The sequence below is a fragment of the Rhinolophus sinicus genome, chromosome 8, assembly GCF_057876585.1.
Source record: "Rhinolophus sinicus isolate RSI-liver-muscle chromosome 8, RSI-T2T, whole genome shotgun sequence".
NCBI lineage: Eukaryota > Metazoa > Chordata > Mammalia > Chiroptera > Rhinolophidae > Rhinolophus > Rhinolophus sinicus.
The window spans coordinates 62213500-62234035 of record NC_142508.1 but is presented as its reverse complement, the minus strand read 5'-3'; the positions used below and the strand labels follow the sequence as shown (position 1 = coordinate 62234035).

General features: G+C 39.2%; 1 protein-coding gene across 13 annotated transcripts in view; it reads left to right on the top strand.

The window, feature by feature from the left end:
• The window catches only part of PMFBP1 (polyamine modulated factor 1 binding protein 1), a 384114-nt gene that overhangs the window by 211672 nt on the left and 151906 nt on the right, over nt 1-20536 (top strand). For 12 of the 13 annotated variants that reach the window (XR_016022045.1, XR_016022038.1, XR_016022042.1 and 9 more), the window contains 3 exons: nt 19-185; nt 1979-2071; nt 18044-18097. The gene's annotated coding sequence lies outside the window, so the exon portion shown is untranslated. The remainder of the gene's footprint in view (nt 1-18; nt 186-1978; nt 2072-18043; nt 18098-20536) is intronic. The other variant, XR_016022040.1, reaches the window with a different exon arrangement.

Below are 20536 nucleotides of genomic sequence, written 5' to 3'. Positions count from 1 at the left end.
CTGTGTTCTCTCTTTCAGAAGGGAAGAAAGTTACCTGATTGGCATGTTCAGAGAGAACTGGACATTCCCAACTTAGCCCCAGCCTCCTCTTTGTGGGGTCTTACTGTCTTCAGTGACACTGTGTTCCAGTGTGTTGTCAGCTGCCAGGCAAGCATCAATGCTGAAAACCAGGAAAAACTGTCCAGGTGGGTACAGGTGCCTCAGCCTGCTGTTGTTTCACACCTGAGCCATGTTTTCCCAACTTACCAGAAATAAGCTGCTATTTCGAGCCCTATCTTCCTATCTTCGTCTATCTTACTTGGTTTTTAGAATTTAGAAGGGAAGATGTATCGTATATTACTGCACACCCCTAGGCCATATCCTCCAACAGAGACTTAATTGGTTGTACAGCAGATTTTATTTCCATTTGCCTGACTTTTTCTCACTTGACTCAGAACTCGGGTAGGGAAGATGAGAGATGAGGGGTGTGATTTAATGGTCCCTCAAACTTCAACAGTAAGTACAAAGATGTTTGTTGTATTATTCTCTATATTTTTCATAACAAACAATATTTTAAATATATATATACATATCAAAGTTTTAAATAATAGTGGAGATATATATGTATGTGTATACACACAGACACTTACTCATACACACATGACTCTAAACAGTTGGCTTTTTCAGAATAGATTTCCCACAATTATTTAAAATCAAGTAATAATAGTGAATGAATTGGGAGGACCTGGCTGAACAAGTACCATACTTAAAGCAAAGTCAGAAATTATATGCTGGAGAATTACGCAACTTCTTTTTTTCTGCCACATGAATCAAATAAAAAGAACACTGGTAGCAAAAGCATCCTTGTTTTGAGCCAACAAGGAATATCTTTGTATCATCTCTAGTGGAACATATATCTAACAGGGAAAATGGTTTTTATAGGTGAAGATTTTAGTTCTTCACATATCAGAATCATGAAGTGTAAGAAATTAGTAAAATAGGTATCAAAAGAGATGCTTGGTTAAAATATAACATTATGCCGATTAAATTCACCAAACTTGTAATTCCTTCAAGTTTCCTAACTCCTTCCCTTCAATTATCCTACTTTGTTTTCCTTTTGACCACTTTGCTATACTTTCAGGACAAGGGCTTGCCCAGCAGAAAAGAAGAAGCTTAGCTGAAATTAGAAGGTTTAATCAAAGCTTTTTTAGACAGCATGAACCATCAGCAAACGTTGAAATGGGCAAAATGAAATGCCATTCAAATGGAAACAGCTCGAGCTTGCAGATTTCCCCAACAAAGAAGATTCCAATTCTTACACCCCCTCATCTCTTCACCACATACTTTTTCCAGCGTTAGATGTGAATGAAATTTGGGTTGTTGGCAGCAGCAGGGTTGTGAGGGATGGGGGCTGAGTAAGAAAGAGTCACACAACATTGCTTTCTGGTTGCTGCACAGAATGCAAGTCATTATTTTTTAGTGACAGTATCCAGAGACAATTTGAATTTGTAGAGGTACTGCTCTCTGTGGCTGGCCTTTTTTTTTTTTTTTTTTTTTTTGGCAATGGTTTCCAGTTGCTAGAAATTGGCTCGTACTTCAGCCTATAGACACATCCCAATGTGTCATTTTTAAACCACTGTGGGAGAAACAAAATGTGCTTCTGACTTTAGAAAGGAGGTCAGATAAGAAAAAGCATATGCCAGAAGGACCTCTACATCTAGATGAAAAAAATAAGCACAAACTGGTTTCTTTCCCAGCAGGTTGGTGTATTGTGTCATATTCTCAGCACTGTGAATTTACTAATTATGATTCATGGATAGGCATTTTGTTGATTAAAAATGCTGAGATATGATCAATTAAACTGGCCCAATTATTTGCTTCTAGAATAGGCTACTTTCAAATAGCTTCCCAAATTTTATAGCCACCAATTTGGAAATGCAGCAAGAATGTAAAAGATGTCAGATTTTTTAAATAGTAAATCCACTAATTTATCTTTCAGAGCTGGATTTAGAGGAATAAATCCGTGTCCTTCTTCCTGGACTGTAATTCCAAATGCTCGTTAAAACAGAAAATGACTTTGACTCCTAAAAAGGTAGGATATTGTGTTTTTGAGGTTGTTTGTTTTTTGTTTTTGCTTAAGTGAACTTAAACTCACATTTGCTTATTTCTCAGTCAAATATATTTCACACTTACCATCTTTATCAAGTACAGCAGGAAACAGGGGTTTATCTAAAAATAATGTAATGAATGGATTAGATATAGAGGTGTGGGCAGGGTTAAAGGAGTCTAGTTACAATGGAAGCCATTACCACCCACCTCTGAGCCTGACGAGACGAAGGGAAGAGTGGAGTTTACGAAGGCCCCTTGAGAACTGAGCATAGAAGAAGGGTTGTTCAAGAGGAACTTTATTCATGAATGACCTAGCCAGAACCAGAACCAGAACCATGGCAAACAATGACGGAGTGGGAGGAATGAATACCCAGATCTCCTACCCTTCCATCTCCTGCTCGTGCCTCCAGTGCACAAGGAAGTCCAGATGTTGCAGTCAACAGAGGTCAGCCTCTCAGACAGAGAGCTGGAGAAGAGCAAAGAATGGATCTGGGAGTCACCAGGGTAACCGGCACAGTGTCCATAGACAGTTACGTCTATCCATGCATACAGTCACGTTTCAGTTCATACCAGAGATTATCTCTAATATATAATACACACAAACCCCATTTCTCTTTCATTCTAAACACTACACATCAACCACACAGTATATTCCATCATTATACATTCTGTCCTCCACCTACCCTTCCAACATCACCCCTACTAACAGTTTTGAACGTTAGTCTCTAGATAATACATTGTTTAGGTTTTTTAAGAGATTTAGGGTTGTTTGTGAAAAAAAATCTAGAAACAGTTGAAAGATAAACTTAAGTGGAAAGACATTGGTGGCAGGGAGAGTATAGCTGATGCTCAGGAGAGAGAGATGATGAATTCTTTAACTAAAGTGGGTTCAGACAGGGTGGATGGATTCAGGAGCTGCTGTTGAAATAGAGTCTGTGGGACTTGGTGACAGATTTGAAGTGATGAGAGAGGGAAAGATAAGAATTGAGAAGAAATCCAATGCTTCTAATTTTGGAGGTTAGGTCAGTTGTTACACCATTCATCAAGATAAAGTAAATACAGAGAAGCAGGTTTCGGTGAGAGAAGATTATGAATTTAGTCAGAGAGATGTTAAATTTGAGATGCTTGAAGGAACTCTATCAAGACCAGGTCAGTGGGGAGAATTCTGGTCGCAGTGGCTTTATGGTTCATATTTTGAGCAACCCCCCTACACACACACAAAAGCAACAATTAGATCTAAAAAAAAAATGTAAGAGATCCATTCGCATTTGTATTACGTTGGTGCAAAAGTAATTGCAGTTTAAAAGGTTACAAATAATCATTGCAAAAACCACAACTACTTTTGCACCAACCTAATAAATGAGATAAATACCTCTGAGGCCAAGAAATACAACAAATACTCAAATTAGTGAGTGGCAAGAAGGGTTGAATCCATGGATCGAGGGCTCTGGGTATGGAAATGATGACTGGAAGGCCAGCCCCTCAGGGTGATGGGGACTAAAATAGTTGTTCCTTGTGAGGAAGATGATGGAAAACAGGAGGCACACTGGCTTTCTGAAACCAGGACTAAGGTGGGGACTGCCCACAGCCCAAATGGTGGCTGAAGGAATTTCTGCTACCGGTTCTTGCTGGGGGCTTCAGGAGAGAGCAGACAATCTCAGTACCAGAAAATGAACGAATCTTTTCACTGGCTCAGTGACTAAAACATATGATGATGTTCCCAACATCACTGATACAGCGGTCCTCCACCCAAATTCAAGTTTGTTTTATCGACTTAAGGCCCTGAGGAGTTCCCCAAAGTTAACTACGGACTATTAGGAGTGAAGGTGGGGAGAGAGAGAAGAAAAAAAAACAATTAAAAATCCTCCACCTCAGAAACCTTGCAAACAAAAATTTGAAAACATCAATCTATGCTAAGAAAGTTAGAAATAAAAATTTAAACACAAATTAATTATAAATAATATTGATTTAATAGCCTTGTTGGACAAAGACTTTAAAATACCACTGCACGCACACTCACACATGCACACACACACTCACACACATTTCCCTATAGGAAAATGTCCTTTATTGCATGACATAAAGCATTCACTCTTCTCTTCTCAGGAATAAAAGGGTCTCCCTTTCTCAGGAGTCTGAAGTCTGTTGAGCCTAGCGACCTGAGAAGGGGAGGGGGACACGTCTGCCTGAAGGGCCCCTTGGGAAGGGTGTAACGTGTGTCCTGGATTTTGTTATATTAGTCATAGCTGTTGGGTCCCTTGGAAGGAGGCGTCTGCTTCGTCATCTGTTGCTCTTTCCACCTCTGTCCCTAGTGAAGGAGCTCTTGGATCACCAGCATCACCCTGCTGACCCAGGCAGCCATTACTGGAGCCTTGGTAGCTGGAGTACTGGGGTTCCCCTTGAAACTCTGGAAACCTCCACAGAAGAGTATTTCTGCTCCTAAAAACCGTGGGACACAGAGCTGGTATTTTTCCTGCATTGCCAAGCAGGAAAATAGATAATAAATCCTATATCTATTTATTGGCTGTATGGCCTTGGACAAGTTAGTACTTAATCTCTCTAAGCCAGTTTTCTTAAATCTGAAATGGGAATACTACTACTTACTGTGGCTACTGCCCACTGGCACATAGTAGGTTTTTCATGAGACTCTATCACATTTTTAAATTTCATCAATGTTAACTTTTTCTTCTTTGAGGGAGAATTTGATAATTTTTCCTTTGGTAAAATCCATTCATAGAGAAATCTTGTAACATGGTGAGTGATGAAACTGAGTGAGACTGTCTAGAGTTTTTAAAAATGAGGTGTGAAGAGGCTTGTTTTCTCATATATCTTGTGTGCTGACACTGAGAGCAATTCTATAAGAGAAATTTCAGAAATGCTTTAGCAGCGATTAGTGCTGGTGGAGTTAGTGTGTAATCCTCCAAGGTGACAATTTGCCGTGTGGTGGTATAGATTCTGATTTCTTGTTCTACAGTATGTATTTCACTGCATTTGTATATATCCCATAAGCTTATGCATACCCATGTCTTTCTCTTACCAAATATTTTTCTGATTGGATTTTTGTTTGAGGTTGTACTATTTTTTTCCCTAGCCTAGAAAAGCACTATCCCACTAAACCCAAGACACAGAGATAGAACAGCTGTGTGCTCCTAGACTCAGATTCAAAATGTGGTTGGAGGAAGAGAAAGTGAGAAAATAGGCTGTGATTTCCATTGCTGTCCATTTAGAGTAAGAGGCATTGCATCTACAGACCCCTTAATTGTTGAATAAAAGTAGTAGCAGAAACAGTGGACAGGGTGGTTGGGGGAGGGGCTATGAACACTTCCACCTAAACGCAGAGACAGGCAGCTTATAAGCATGCATCCTCAGCTTGGAATAAAAGCCACACGAAGCCCGAGAGCCAGCCTTTATTGAAACAAGATGCTGTCGTAATGGAACAAAACAGACTGAGATCTATCTACACTGGCAGAGTATAGTGATTATTGAGATATATGCTCTCCCAACCAGGAGGGGCTGTGTAGACAACTGTGTGAATGAAGGGAAGAAAAAGCACTGCAGCATTTACATCCAGCCTACCATGGGAATGATTCGGAAATAGACATATTTCACATGCACCTTCACAAAGAATGAAAGATTTACTCCTTATTTTATATTTGATTCAACCACCATTCACATTTGCATTGAGCTAGACAATATGAAATGCAGGTTGTGTACAGAAAGCTTGTTTACAAAGACCTGATATCCCAAGTATCATTTTTTTAATCAAATTTTAAGCCAGTTTTCCTTAGAAATATTGTTATGGATAGTGGGAAACATCATAAGCTAGCCCTCAAAGGTCTTTCTGACAAACATTATACCTAAAGTGTAAGACAAATACAACAAAAATAAATAAAAAATAATGCTGAAGGAAAACTAGAAATTTAAGCAGGAAAAGAATAACTGGATCTGGATTTATTTTTCTTGTTTGTAATCCTGAGCAAATGGCTTAATTGGGAAAATTTAGAAAAAGATGAAGACTTGTAAGTTTCTGAAGGTCACTTTGATGTGCTTCAATGATTGTCGAGTTTCACAGCACTGATCCTTTATGATACCTAATTTACCTCAATTTACATTTTAAAATCATATAGCTATTAATTATTATGATCTCTCTTTTTAACGCCCACTGAGTCTTAGTTCTGTAAGTAACTATTATCAAATTCTTAATGTCTTTCTACTCATTTTAGTCCTCTGAAATTTGAACTCGAGTAGATTCCTTAGGAATTGCTCATGGCAACAATTTCTCTGAGCTCTTACATGCTTATAATAATTTGTGTATGCCAATTTATAGTATCTGAAGGTCAATTTTGCTGGATATAAAATCCTTGGTTTCACATTTTCTCCCCTTGAGTATATTAAGTATGTTGCTCTCTTTTCTTCTGGAGTAAGACACTGATGTTGAAAAGATGATGATAGATAATCTTGAATCCTTTTGTCTCTCTTAAAAAAATTTTACCTCCTTTTAACTCTCTCTTTTTATATCTTATTGTTGTGTATTTCTGTAAATAACATATTAATTTAGCAAATGTTTTATCGCGTTTCCCCTATGTGTCAGACACTAGGCATACAATGGTGGGGACCCACTCCCCCAAGATCCCTGCCATAATAGAACTGATAACCGTGTTTCCCCGAAAATAAGACCTAGCCAAACCATCAGCTCGAATGCGTCTTTTGGAGCAAAAATTAATATAAGACCCAGGTCCAGCTAGGTCTTATTTTCGGGGAAACACGGTATAACATTGAAGATCAATCTTTAATCAGAGCATATTTCTTATTAGTGGCACTATTGATATTTTGGGCTGGATAATTCTTTATGGTGGGGGGCTACTCTGTGCATTGTAGGATATTTAGCAGCATCCCTGACCTCTACCTACTAGATGCCAATAGAACACCTATTATGGGCTGAATGTTTGTGTTCCCCAATGTGATAATATTTTGAGGGGCGCCTTTGGAAAGTAATTAGTTTTAGATTAGGTCATGAAGGTGGGACCCTCATGATGGGATTGGTGCCCTTATAGAAAGAAAAAAGAGAGAGATCTCTCTCTCCACGAGCACACACACCAAGGAAAGGTTATATGAGCACATGATAAGAAGATGGTTATCTACAGTCTGCTAGCACCTTGATAGTGGAGTTCCCAACCTTCAGTGAGAAATACATTTATGTTGTTTAACCTACCCAGTCTGTGGCATTTTGATAGCAGCCTGAGCAGATTAAAACAACACCCTTCCCCCAAATGTGACAACCAAAAATGTCTCCAGACATTGCCAAATGTCCCGGGGGTGGGGCACAGTCAACCCCTAGTTGAGAATCACTGAATCAAAGAATCACACAATTTGTCAAATTAAAAGTGTAATAAGTACTCCCTGCCTTAGTAAATGGCATTACCCAATGGCTGGGGCCAAAAATCTTAGAGTCATCCTTGACTCCTCTCTTTCTTTCGCACCCACATCTAATATTTCAGCAAGTTCTAATTCACCAACAAAATGTATCCTGATTCTGATTCTTCCTGCCATCTCCACTGCTATCATCCTTGTTCAAGCCACCATCGTTCCTCACCTGGATAGTGTAATACCCTCCTGACTGGCATCTCTGTTTCCACTTTTGCCTCTCCTGTGCTCTTTTGCCCCACACTAGCCAGAATTGGCCTTTTATAATGTAGATCAGATAATGTCATTATCATCTCAAAATCCTGCAACAATTCCTTATCACTCTTGGAATAACATATAAGTCCTTACATGGCCCAACATGATATAGCCACTGGCAACTTCTCTGAGCTCATTTTCTACAGCTCTTCTCCTTATTCACTGCCCTTTAGCCACACCAACCTCCTTGCTGTTTCTTAAATATGCCAAGCATGCTTCCATTTTTGGGTTTTGTACTTGCTGTTCTATTAGCCAATAAATTTTTTTGTGAACTGTCTGCATTCACTTTACCTAGTTTTCTATGGAGTTAATGGTATGCTTCTTCTGAGTATTCTATTTTGATTGAAACTATTATTTTTAAAAATATATCATGGGGGAAGGGTGTCTGCTGATAACCCATACTCTGGTGTGCTTTCACTTCTAACACTGGTAGAGAAAAGTGGCAGCAGGAGAGACAGGTGCTCGAAGTAAATGAAACTTTAAAGGTGGAAAAATAGAAATAAAAGAGCTCTCTATCACAATGATTGTTTATGATATCTTCTGGGATTTTTTTTTTTTTAATCACCTTGGTTTTACTCATCCTTCCTAATCCTGATCATTCTTTCAAACCATTTTTCTTCCCAATGCTAAAGTGCTTTGAATTTGTAGAACAACTGTTCTGTGAATACCACTAGGGTTTGCTGCCTCTCTGACCTCATCTTCTACTATTCACTCAGACTTTTTTCTGTTCATTGAACAGAATGGTCCAGCCTCAGAATCTTTGCATTAGCTGTTTCCTGTGCCTGGAATATCTACATGGTTCGTCCCCTATCTACAGGGCCATCCTCCATTTAGTCATTTTCTGAGGTACATCTTCCCTGACCACCCCACCTAAAATTTCAATACTAGCACACCAAAGTTTTCTGTTCTTCCTTGGTTTAGTTTTTCTCCATAGCCCTAATCCTTATCTAATATGCTAAATTTTTCAGGTATTTACCTTTGTATCATTTGTTACCTCCTTTAGAGTATAAGCTCCAAGAGGGCATGGATTTTTCCTGTTTTTCTGTTGTGTTCACTGCTCTATCTCTGAAGCCAAGAATAGTGCCTGTTGCACAGTTGGTACAAAAATTCTTTTGAATTAATTAATGGGTCTAAGAGTGAAAGATAGAGTCTTTGACATTTTTTGAGCTTATAGTCTCACCGGAGGGAACAAATGCAAATATTCATCCATACATAAAACAACTAAAAATATAAGTGTCTAGTGATGATAGAATCAAGTGCTTAGAGTAACATATGAAGAGATTGGTAATTTTGCTTTAGAATTAGGTAATTAAAATGGGGGGACTCCTGAGTTGGGTCATAAGATATTGATAAACCTGGATTGGAAGAGAGAAATATGAAGTCTTTCTAGAAAAAAAGAGTAATATGAGTTGAGTTAGGTATACAACAAATTGGCTGTTCTGATTGAAACAGAAGGAACCAAGTAGGAAGTAGGAAGAATTCAGCTGAGATAAGTATCTGGGTATTTCAGTCAGGTCCCAGCAAGAAACAGCTGTCATACTCAGAGTAAGAATTCAAGTAACCATTTATAAAGATTTATGCAGGGGTGCAGGAAATAGCAAGGGATAGTGCAATATCCTGGAGGTAGTAACAGAACAGCGGAGCCTATACCACCCCTCAGCTTGTTGGTGAGAAGGGAGAGAGTTGTATAGAGAGGACATCTGGAGAGGAGTTGTGACTTTCAATCAAAGAACAAGTGACCTACAAAGAGGAGCAGATCTTTGCCCTCCCACTGATCTCCTTTAGCTGAACCAACTGAAAGGTAAGGGGGGAGAGTTGATAGTCAATAGCGGTCAGCTTCCTTAACAAAGAGCATAGTGGGAAAGGATGCAGAGTAGATTTGGAGTGGCAAATAGAAAATATCCAGTAACCTGAGGTCTAGATAACCTGAAAACCGTGGCTAGAAAGCCTGAGTACCCCCTCAAAGAGGTCATCGTCCATATGGTTGAGAAATGTTGCATGGAAGTTTTTTTCCTGACTGTATACAAATTATATCCTTTTTGTAACTATTTTAACTACATATTCATACTGAAAACATTGCTCGATCTGGCATTTGATTAGTGCAACACATAACACAAAATTACAGAGGTTCAAAACAGCTGAATAAAGCATTTTTTTAAAAAGAAAAATCAAAGCACCAGCTAGCAAATAGGTGACCTGATGACCAGTGAAAATCAATGAGGCAAAGCCGTTTTTTTAAAATGAGTAATAGCCTCAATAAAAATGAACTATATTCTCTTTATTAAGTCCTACTGTTCATATTCTACCACTTACTTTTGACACTCTTCTATTCCAGTACATAATTCTGTCTTTTCTTGTTTTATTTTTATTTCCTCATATCTTCACTTATATTAGGCATTGGTATTTATCTGTTTCTACATACCTATCTATCTATGGCTAGATAAAATAAATATCGATTATATGGCATGAAGGAAAAATAGACAGACTTCAGCTTTACCAAAGGAAACCGACCACACACCTGTGATTCCCTCTAACCTTTACCTAAAATGGAATTCTGTGTGAGGTCTTGGTGACTTTTCCTTGAGAGCACATTTTGTCACAGCTTCACTGTCAGGAAAGAGAAAAGAAAATTAAACATACGCAGAGACAACCACCACCTTTGGCTCCACTTACTATAGACTTGGAGCACTTGGAACAGGGTCTTCTTTTCTAGCTAAACATCTGTTCTGACTTATACAATTGTACAAAACTTATCTGTTCTGAAAACATAATTAAATTGTTTGCAGTAGTAACTGTAAGCCTTCTCATTATTTAGTGATTCTGAAATTGGCTAATTCTTGTTTTTAGCTTTTTAACTTCTATAATATTATTTTTTTCCTACAATAGTACAGATTAGCCTCAAAGAGTTCAGGGCCATGTTGATTCACACCCTACAGTTATTATGTAATATTCAAAATTATTTCAAAATTCTGGCTCTATTTAGGACACTATTCTTAACTTTCTAGAAGATACAGATAATTCAGGTGACCTTCAGCTCCTTTTTAAGATAAGCCATTTTAATGTAATTCAAAGATCTTTACTGACACATCCTTTTGCAAGTAGCAGAACATATCCAAAAATGAACTGTACCTACCGCTTACCCTTAAAGAGCTTATAATCTCAGAAAAATGTCTTTAATACAAATAGTAAATTAAGTCAGAGCTGAAACACAGTGATATAGAATTTCAAAGGTGGGACAGATCACATGATTCAGGATTGGCTATGATGGGTGGTTTGGATTTCAATAGGTAGAGACCAGGTAGTGGGCAAGAAAATGTAACTTCTTTTAAGCTCCTGTTTATTCATTCATAAAATGAAAATAATATTATTTACCTCATTGGGTTTTTGTGAAGATTAGTTGAAAGAATGAACATAAAGCACATGAATAGAACAGCTCATGGAAAGAACACAATAGATGTTAGCTTTAAAAACAGCCCTCATGAAGTCCTAGCCACAGGAATGGACTGATGGCATTGGGGAAGTCGGCACTAAACAGGAGCACAGGGCTGATGAAATGGAGTAAGGAAAGATAAGGCAGCAGAAGAAAGCTGAGTGAGAACTCTCATTCAGCAAACATTTATTAAAGACATTTTATTTCCTAGGAAAACGAGGGAATTGTATTAGAAACTAATGCTGACTCTCTGGATGCAAGGAATCTCTTTGTTTCCTGTTGTGTCCCCAGTGCCTGTAAAACAGAGCCAGGCACAGTTGGTGCGTAATAACTATTTGTGGAGTGACCCTACCTGGTTGGGAGGCGATAAGGAAAGATTCCATAATTCTTAGCATGAGAAAAATCAATCTCCACAGAGACAAGTAGAGGAAGAAGAAGCAACATACTGAAATTTCAAAGCCTCTGCTAGGGGAGAGAGAGAGAGACAGAGAGAGAGAGAGAGAGAGAGAACTAAGTACCTTTCTAAGGACAGTGGATATGCACATTGGGTATACGGAGGCAGACTGGAACCCTGGAGGAGGTACCAAGTGCCAAGTACCTGTGTAGTACCAAGTATCACACTTGGATTGGTACAGACCAGAGGGACGGGACAGGCCAAAGGTAGTTCAATGCCAGTGACATCAAATGTACAGTAGGAGCTGGACTTTAAGCCATTCCCTCGTAGGAATTCGCAAAAACCTGGGGGAGAGCATTGGACATAACATCAAATGTGGATTAGGGAGACCAAGTCACTTGAAAAATTAATTTCAAATACAAGGTGACTTCAGCTGCTTTGGGAGTTGGACCTGGTACCCTGCTGGCTAATTCTAGCCCTGGAATCACCTCCTCCAGAACAGGATCTTGTGTCATTTCCTCCCCTTCAAATGGGTTCTGTGCCCCTCCTGGGTACTCTCCCGTCTTTATCATGGCCTTTATCCTGTATCATAATTATCTATTTATGTTTCTGGCTCCCCTGTTAGAATGAACAATCAGGGCTGGGCAGAATCTGAGCTCATCAGCATCAGTGCAGCTGGGAGAATGCAGCTTGAGTTAGACACTTTTTTTTTTTTTAAAGGGGCACTAAGGGCCATTAGAGAAGAGCATCAGGAAGGCAAAATCCAAGCACAGAGTCGGATTAGGAACCAGAACAAACAAAACAAACCAAAACCTCAAAGACTTTATCAGGGGTTCAGTTGTAACCTTTTGGTATATTTGTGGGTCCCTTCCCCATAGCTACATTTATCTCCAAACCTCTAAAATAAGGTGCTTTGGGATCTCTTTGGTTTGCATTTGGTTTCCTATCACCACTATTTTCTGAAATTTTCAGAAAAAGAAAATTTAATTTCAACAATCACAATAGTAGAAAAAAAGATCTAAATTTCTTTTTCTGAAAAGTTGTGTTTATTCTTAGCTGTTGTAGGAAGGATGGACATGCGCCTCACTCACACAGCCTTAACCACTTAATCCATCAAAAAAAAAAAAAAAAAGGAAAACTTCTAGTGGTTGTAACACAAAGCCAAGTGTCTACAGTGTGTCTTTGTGTTGATAACAGGGTTTGTGAGGGTGTTTGTTCCTGTTTTTACTCTGTTGCCCTCAAAGGAGGAACCAGTTAGTCCAAATAATAATTTTTAAAATCTGACAGCCCTTGGGAGCCTGAAATGAAAACCTAAATCTTCCAGGCGGATGCTTTAGAGCCCATGTTCTGTGCAGGACCAGGGACTCCCCCTGCCCAAAGCAGCACACATTCACCAGTGCCTGGACGTAGCAGAACTAATTAGAAAGACAGCTCGAATTCTCTGCAGCTGAATGTCACTCCTTCTATTTGTTGATGCAAGTTAGAATCCCTCTTCATGTCGTAGGAGAACAAAAACAGAATAGCCTAGAACACAGTGAATAGCATAGAATACTCAATGTGTCCTTGTAACTGTCTGCACAAAGCAAAGAAGCATCTGAGAAGAAAATTAACATGGGAAGTGTTTGTGCAGAGGCCTAGGACTTCTGAGACAGTGTGTACAGAAGAATTAAACGACAAAAGCAATTTGAAGTATTTGTGGATTTTGTTGCTGTGACTTCTCCCTGTATCTGCTTCCTTTTTTTTTTTTTTTTTTTTTAAGTTAGCTATCTTTTTGGTAAGGGAATAAAAATTAAGTCTTTTATAGAGGAAGATAAAAGCATAGTTTTGAATGTGAGCCAGACACTATGCATTGTTTTTATTGAATTAACTAGAGAGTGCAGTGTTTTTCTTTGTGTCACAGGCAGCTCTGTGCACATTTATGTGCCTCAGGACTGAGGGGCACATGCGTGTTTCCCTGCATGGTCGTCATGTGTGTTTGTGTCCTGGCACGGCTGTGCATAACAGTTTGTGTGTGTCTCAGTGTGGCCGTGTGTAAAGGAAAATGACTCCTGCTCCATTATTCCAAGCAATTAAACCCCAACAGCACAAGGATGCAGGGGAGGCCCTTATTTTCTTTTCCTCTGCAGTAATTGCCACCGCAATCATCTTTGATCAGGGAAGAGCAGAGGAGGACAGCCCTGCAAGTTGACATCCCGGGTATAAATATATACATTTACATACACGAGGGCAGCGCAGCACCACAGCATTTTACTGACGTCTCTGACCTGAAACCATTGTCGCTCCATTGACACTTCATTTAATTGAATCCTTCCCTAGCAGTACAGGAGCCTGAGGACTTGAAAGGGGGAGGGGAGTACAAGGATAGGTAATCAAGGCGGACTCTTCTGCCTGAATGTCTAGAAATGACAGGAAAGTAATTGCTTTTGAAAAGCAAAATAAAGGAGAGAGAGAGAGAGAGAGAGAAAGAAAGAAGGAAAGAAAAGAAAGAAAAGAAACCAGAAATAGCAATTTGTTCTATTTAGTGAGATGCTAAAAGGAGATAAAGATATGGGGCGTTTGCCCCAAACATACCAAAATCCCTACCCTGAGAATAAAACTGATTTGGATTTCTGCGCAAATAGGGATGAAATAGTGTCTTAAAAAGAAGAAAGAAAAGACAATCCTAAGAAAGAAAAATCCAGAGATTTTCCTGGTTCAAAATGGCCAGAGACAATAGTAAGATCATTCTCAGCCCAGAGTCACGGCACAGCCCCTTTTGTCAGCTTCAAATCAGAGAGCTGGAGGGTTGAATCCGTTTAACCTGCCTCCGTGACACATCACCCGCAGCCTGACCCCAGAGTGGCCTCATTTTTATGGATGCAGAAGCTCACAGTGTAATTCATGCTCCGGCACACCCCGCTCGTTCAGCCGCCTACTTTTACCACAAAGGTGCACTACATGTTCTCTGCTGACTGAACAGATGAGATATCAGTCTGCTTGCTGCTTAATGCAGGAGTTACCCTGCCTTCCTACTAAAGAGTAATGTCCCTTACCCAGCATCAATCTGGGGGCCTGGATCAGCCATGTAAATTAGCACATGTTCACAAGCTCTGGGGTCTTAAAGAAATCAATCTGGACCTGGAGGAATCAGACAGCGGGTTTAGGAAAAATAAAATCTAAAGGAAATTAAATATCCTTTGCCTCCTTTGTCATCGGCTCTCCACTTTTGCTTTTTTGGTTATATGTTAATAAGAACGTGAGAGCACGCGCCCAGCAGGCAGCTGCTTTGCTCTTTGATTTAGTACTTGGTACAATGGAAAAGAAAACAAAACAAAAAAATGGCATAATAACAATATATTACTAGTATACAGTACCTTTACAAAGCACGCTCACATACGTTGCTAAATTTATACCTTTCAATACCATGTGTAGTAGCAGTAGCTTTTTGATCCCTTATACACATCAGGAAACTGAGGCTCATATAGTTTAAAGAACTCACACAGGTTCTCATTGCTGACAAGCAGCAGAGGAGGGAGTCCTGAGGTTCAACAAGAGGGGCTCAGTTCTGGATTCCATGTTAGAGGGCTCTGTTCCGGCCTTACTCTGGCTGCATCTCATCCCTTCCTAGTACTTGAGTTCATGGGATCAAGAGAGGGTACCCACTCATCACTTATCAGCCCTCCCCACCTCAAGACCACACTCTACTACCCAGCACCCTAGAATTTCAGGTGCACTTTCAAGACCTGTAGAGGGCTCTTCCCTAGGGCCATCCTTTTGGTCTCTTATCACTAGACCCAAGGAGTAGCCAATGGATACAAACTCCTGTTTGCAGTCGTAGAGGATGAATGTTAGGTGTGCAGACAGAATACTCACACATGTGTGCATGAAATCACTCACAGTGAGAGACAAAGCCAGGGTGGAGAGAGAAGGGAAATGGATTTGAGGCTGAGGGCTGTGAGCTAACATCCCACACAGCCGTGGTCTTAAGTCCAAGGACCCGTAACTAGCCTGCCAGGGTGTTACGAAGGTATAGATTTGTCAAAGTAGGAAGATAGAACACGTTTTGAACAACTATTTGCTATGTAACTTTTAAATATTTAGACATATGGCATGTAGGCCTCCATGTAAGCTCTCAACCCAGGTTCTGCAAAGGTTAGACGCAGGCTGGTTGAAGTGGCATTAGTATACATGGCAGAGATGAATGAAAATTTGGAAGAGATTATATAATCTAGATTGGCATAAATTTTCATTAGCTCTCTTTAAAGGCTCAAACAATTTATTGGCCTTCATAATTCTATCAGTTTTCCCAACAGTTCATTAAAGGCTGAAGACCCAATGTCTCCAATAATTAAGAATACTAATGATGGATCTGATGACAAAGTAAACAGGATTTTATGTTTTATAAATGTATTACTACAAGTTGTAGGTTAATTGTTTTGCCAACTTCCTAAATAACACTATAGTGGCCCCAAAACATTAGTACCTTGGATAAAAGTGAAACATTTCCTTTAGGCAATTATTAATTCCTCCTCATCAACAAGAAGAGCAGGATTAAAACTTTGCCCAAAATTCATGACTAAGTTGATCAGCTATCCATTTTTAGGAGAGTCAGTTCTGAGAGAAGACAGCCCAAAGCAGAGGGGATAACCTATTCATGTGTCTCCTTTCAGGAGTTCACATCTGGTTTCTATAGAGACGCTCCTGCTAACCTAAGAGACATGCCAAATCTCACTTCTTCCATGAAGTTCTCTCTCCTGACACTGAACTTCCTTCCATAGCAGTTTGTATCACTAGAGCAAATGACCATCAGTCATTTATGTATCTCTTATCTCTCCTAATAGATTGCACAAGTCTCGAAACTTGAAACTTTCACCTTTAAATCCCCAAAATGTGCAGTGTACATAGTAGGCATTCAATGAATATTTATGAATGCATAGACAGGTGGACACGTTCAGCTGATGAGTTCCACTTACCCTAATTATAACATGTGTCATTAACTTCTAAGGCCCAGTAGCCTAGTAATGTTGCCAAAAACCTAGCAAGCTGGGGATTTACTTACCTTTCTTATGTTTTTTTTTATCTTGGTCTGAGGTCTGATAGCAAATGAAGGTTGATGTATGTGTATGGTTATGAGTTTGTCTATGTGTGAGAGGTACTTTAATTAACTTATTAAATAGTGAATGAATTCTTAGAATTCAAAAAGATACACAGTGAAAATTTTCTCTGTGTGTCTTGGACCTACCCAGTACCCTTGCCCAATGAAAATTCATGTTATCCAGTTTTTGTGTCCTCTTAGAGATATTATATGCATATACAAGCAAATACATATAGGCACATACTCCCCTCCCCATTTTTACATAAATAGCACATTATACACCCAGCTCAGCACCTTTTTTTTTCAATATATTTATGGTCTTTCTGGACCTCTCCTGCCATCTATTTCATTTTCCTGCAATGGTTACAGGAACAGAATTTCTATGTAGGAGAGTCCTCCGTCATTTTTACAGCTTCATGATGTCCCATTGTTAGATAAATGGTTATTTATTTAACCAGTCTCCTACTGACAAACATTTAGGTAGTTTCTAATCTTTACAAAGCTGCAATGCATACCTTTTTACGTATGCCATTTCACATTGTGCAGGTATATCTGTAGGATAAATTCATAGGACTGGACTTGCTAGGTCAAAGGGTGTGTGCATGTAATTTTAATAGATCTTAGAAAATTACATCCCATAGAAATTGTGCAAGTTTCCACTCCTACCAGCAATGTATGAAAAAACTTGTTTTGCTATATCTTCACCAGTACATTGTATTATCAATAATTTTGGAGTTTTGCCAATATATTAAGTATAAAATGTTATCTCAGCGAGGATTTAATTTGCATTTCTCTTACTTTGAGATTGTTTTTATATTTTTAAATGTCATTTTATTTCTTTTCCTATGAACTGTTTGCTTATTTTCCATTAAGTTATTAAACTTTTATACATTGATTTATAGGAGTTTTTATATATTATAGAAATTAGCAATTTGTGATGTGAATTATAAAATTTCCCAGTCCATCTCACTTTTTGCTTTGATTATGATCATTTTTAGCCATACCAAAATCTGTTTTATTTTTATTATGATTAAGCTATGAATCCTTGTATTATGACTTCTGAGTTCTGTGACATATTTAGAAGGACTTCTCTCACTCAAATATTATTTTTTTGATTCTCTCATTGCTTCTCGTAATCTAGAAGGTTTTATTTGTACATTTTTAATTTATCTGGAATTTATTTGGGTACATTTGGTGTATTTTGGGGTATTGTCCCAACACCGTTTTTTCCTCATTGAGTAAATGCCACTTGTTTATTGTTCCAATACAACTTGAATCAAAATATTTCTTTGAAATTCAAATGAGATCGATATTGTTTGAATTCCCACTATGTGCAAGGCATAATTTTGTAATGTTTTCTTTCTAACTTTACCTTCAGGAAGAAATGGAGACAGAATTTTAAGACCTGGGATCCAGAAACTTCCTTTAGTAGGTAAAAAAGAAAGGAAAGAAGGAAGGGAGGGAGGGAGGAAGGGAGGGAGGAAGGAAGGAAGGGAGGAAATCTTCAACAATCAAATCTCTTGCTATCAGTAGGAACTGGTTATTGCCACAGTCAGTGAAACAATGAGCTAGGTCAGGCGGCAAGCAAACAAAACACAAATGTTCCTTTGCAGGTATGAGTCCTCCTTTATAATTAGGGCAGGAAAATGAGATAGATAACAGGAGAGATCTTTAAATACCACAATATCTGTGAACACGAGATGCTGCTATATAAAGACAGTGGTGATGGACGCAATGCAAGTATTCATTTGACACAGGGCTTATGGGCTCAAAATGGGCCAGTACTAAGAGATTCTAAAATAAGTCATTGTCTTTTAAGTCTGCTTCCCTTTTGTATGAGAAAGGACACCGCAAAGACTGTACACCTCAAATCCTGTACTGAAACACTACTAGTTATACAACTATTAACAGGAACTCTGTGATTTGTTACAGCTGTGGATAAGCTGTTCCTCCAGCCTTCCTTCACCCGTCAGGCATCACTGGCCATTTACTCTTTGACCTACTAGCCATCATGCTTCCAGCCCAAATCTACTAATTAGCTGACTTTGGCACATCATTAGGATCTATGCCCTAGAAAAGGCTTTAATAAAAACTAAGTTGTACTCCCCATTGCACCGATTCATAATGTGTACTTGTGTGTGTGGTTTATCCACAGAGGATGTGAAAGAAATATTCCTAGTGGGGGAAGGAACAGAAATAAGAGCCGAGGGGTATGTGCCACAGGCAAGGGGAGAGAACAAAATGCAAGGAGCAAATTTAGGGGTGTCTACTCTTTTCAAGAACATACTGAAGGTGTACAGGAAGGAAAGGCATTTACTGCCCATCAATAGTGGTTTGAAATAGTGTGCCCCACCCAGAATCTCAGAATGTGACATTATTTAGAAATGGGAATTCTGCAAATGTAGTAAGTTAAGATGAAGCCATACTGGATTAGCCTGGGCCCTAAATCTAATGACTGATGTCTTTATAAGAAGTGGAGAGGACACACAGAATCAGGGCAGACGGTCATGTGAAGACAGGGGCAGATATTGGAGTGATGCTGCTACAAGGCAAGAAATGCCAAGGGTTTCCAGGAGCCCCCAGAAGCCAGAAGAGGCAAGGAAGGATCCTCCACTAGAGCCTGTAGAGAGAGCGTGGCCCTGCCCACACCTTGATTTTGGGCTTCTAGCCTCCTGAACTGTGTGTGAGAGAATAGATTTCTGTTGCTACAAGCCACCCAATTTGTAGCAGTTTTTTACAACGGCCCTAGGAATCTAGCACAGCACCCTACTACTGGCACGTAATACACCACCTAAACAAGAGTCTTTCCTCCTTGTATCCCATCTGTCCCTTTTCCAAGGATGCTGTAAATGAAAGTATCCTCTTAAGGTGTACCTTTGATTTTCAGGTTTACCAGACCATGTTGTGACCTGCTATTCACTATCTATCATACCTTTAGCAATTTTGTTATCTGTAAAATAGAGACTAGTACCTGTCTCCTTCATAAAGTTGTTGTAAAAAAAAGAAAAGGATGGGTTAATATGTGCAAAAGTGCTGTTTATAATAGAAAATACTATGTAAATATACAATTATTATTACCGCAACTTTGCAGTAGGTAGCTTGATATTCACTAGCTCAGACTTTTATTTTTATCAGCCTGATTTTGCCCACAGCAATAGTACAAATAAAAAATATATTATTTCTTCTGAGTTCCCTACATAAATTACTATCTACCTTGAGAAAATTGGCCAAAGACTTTCTTTCCAAGGCTGACTTATTAATAATAAGTTTTCTTAGTAATCAGGTATCTCATTTCCTCTGTCTTAGAAGGTCATGGGTGTCAATGAAAATATGGAACTCATTTATTCATTCTTGTAAAAAAAACACTGAATGTCCATGTGCTTGGTAATTGAGATTCAGTGTTCAAAAACAAGATCAAACAGAGTAAGGTGCAGAGTAAGGTCGTGGGTAATGGCCTCTGAGGTGGGTTGTCTCTGAGAAGATGGTATTTGAGATGATGCCTAAAGGACAAGAGGGGCAGCACGGGAAAATCTGGGGACAGAGCATTCCAGGCAAAGGAGAGCACTGAGGGCCCAGTACGCACTTCTGGTTGCAGTGTTTCTGGATCAGAAACAGTGACCCAGTGATTCTGACAGAGAGGCAGATATATAAGCTGTGGCCGACCTTGGCAAATGGGTGGAGCTTTTGTCTAAGTGCAGTGGAAAGGCCTTGCAGGGCTTTAAGAGACGAGCAGCATTATCAGATTTAATTTGTCAAAGATTGCCCTGGTTGCTGTGGGGAGAACTGATCCTAAAGTGTAAGAGTGGAGTCAGGCAGGCTCATTAGGAGGTTTCTGAGGATAACATGATGGTGGCTTGGACCAGGATGGTCT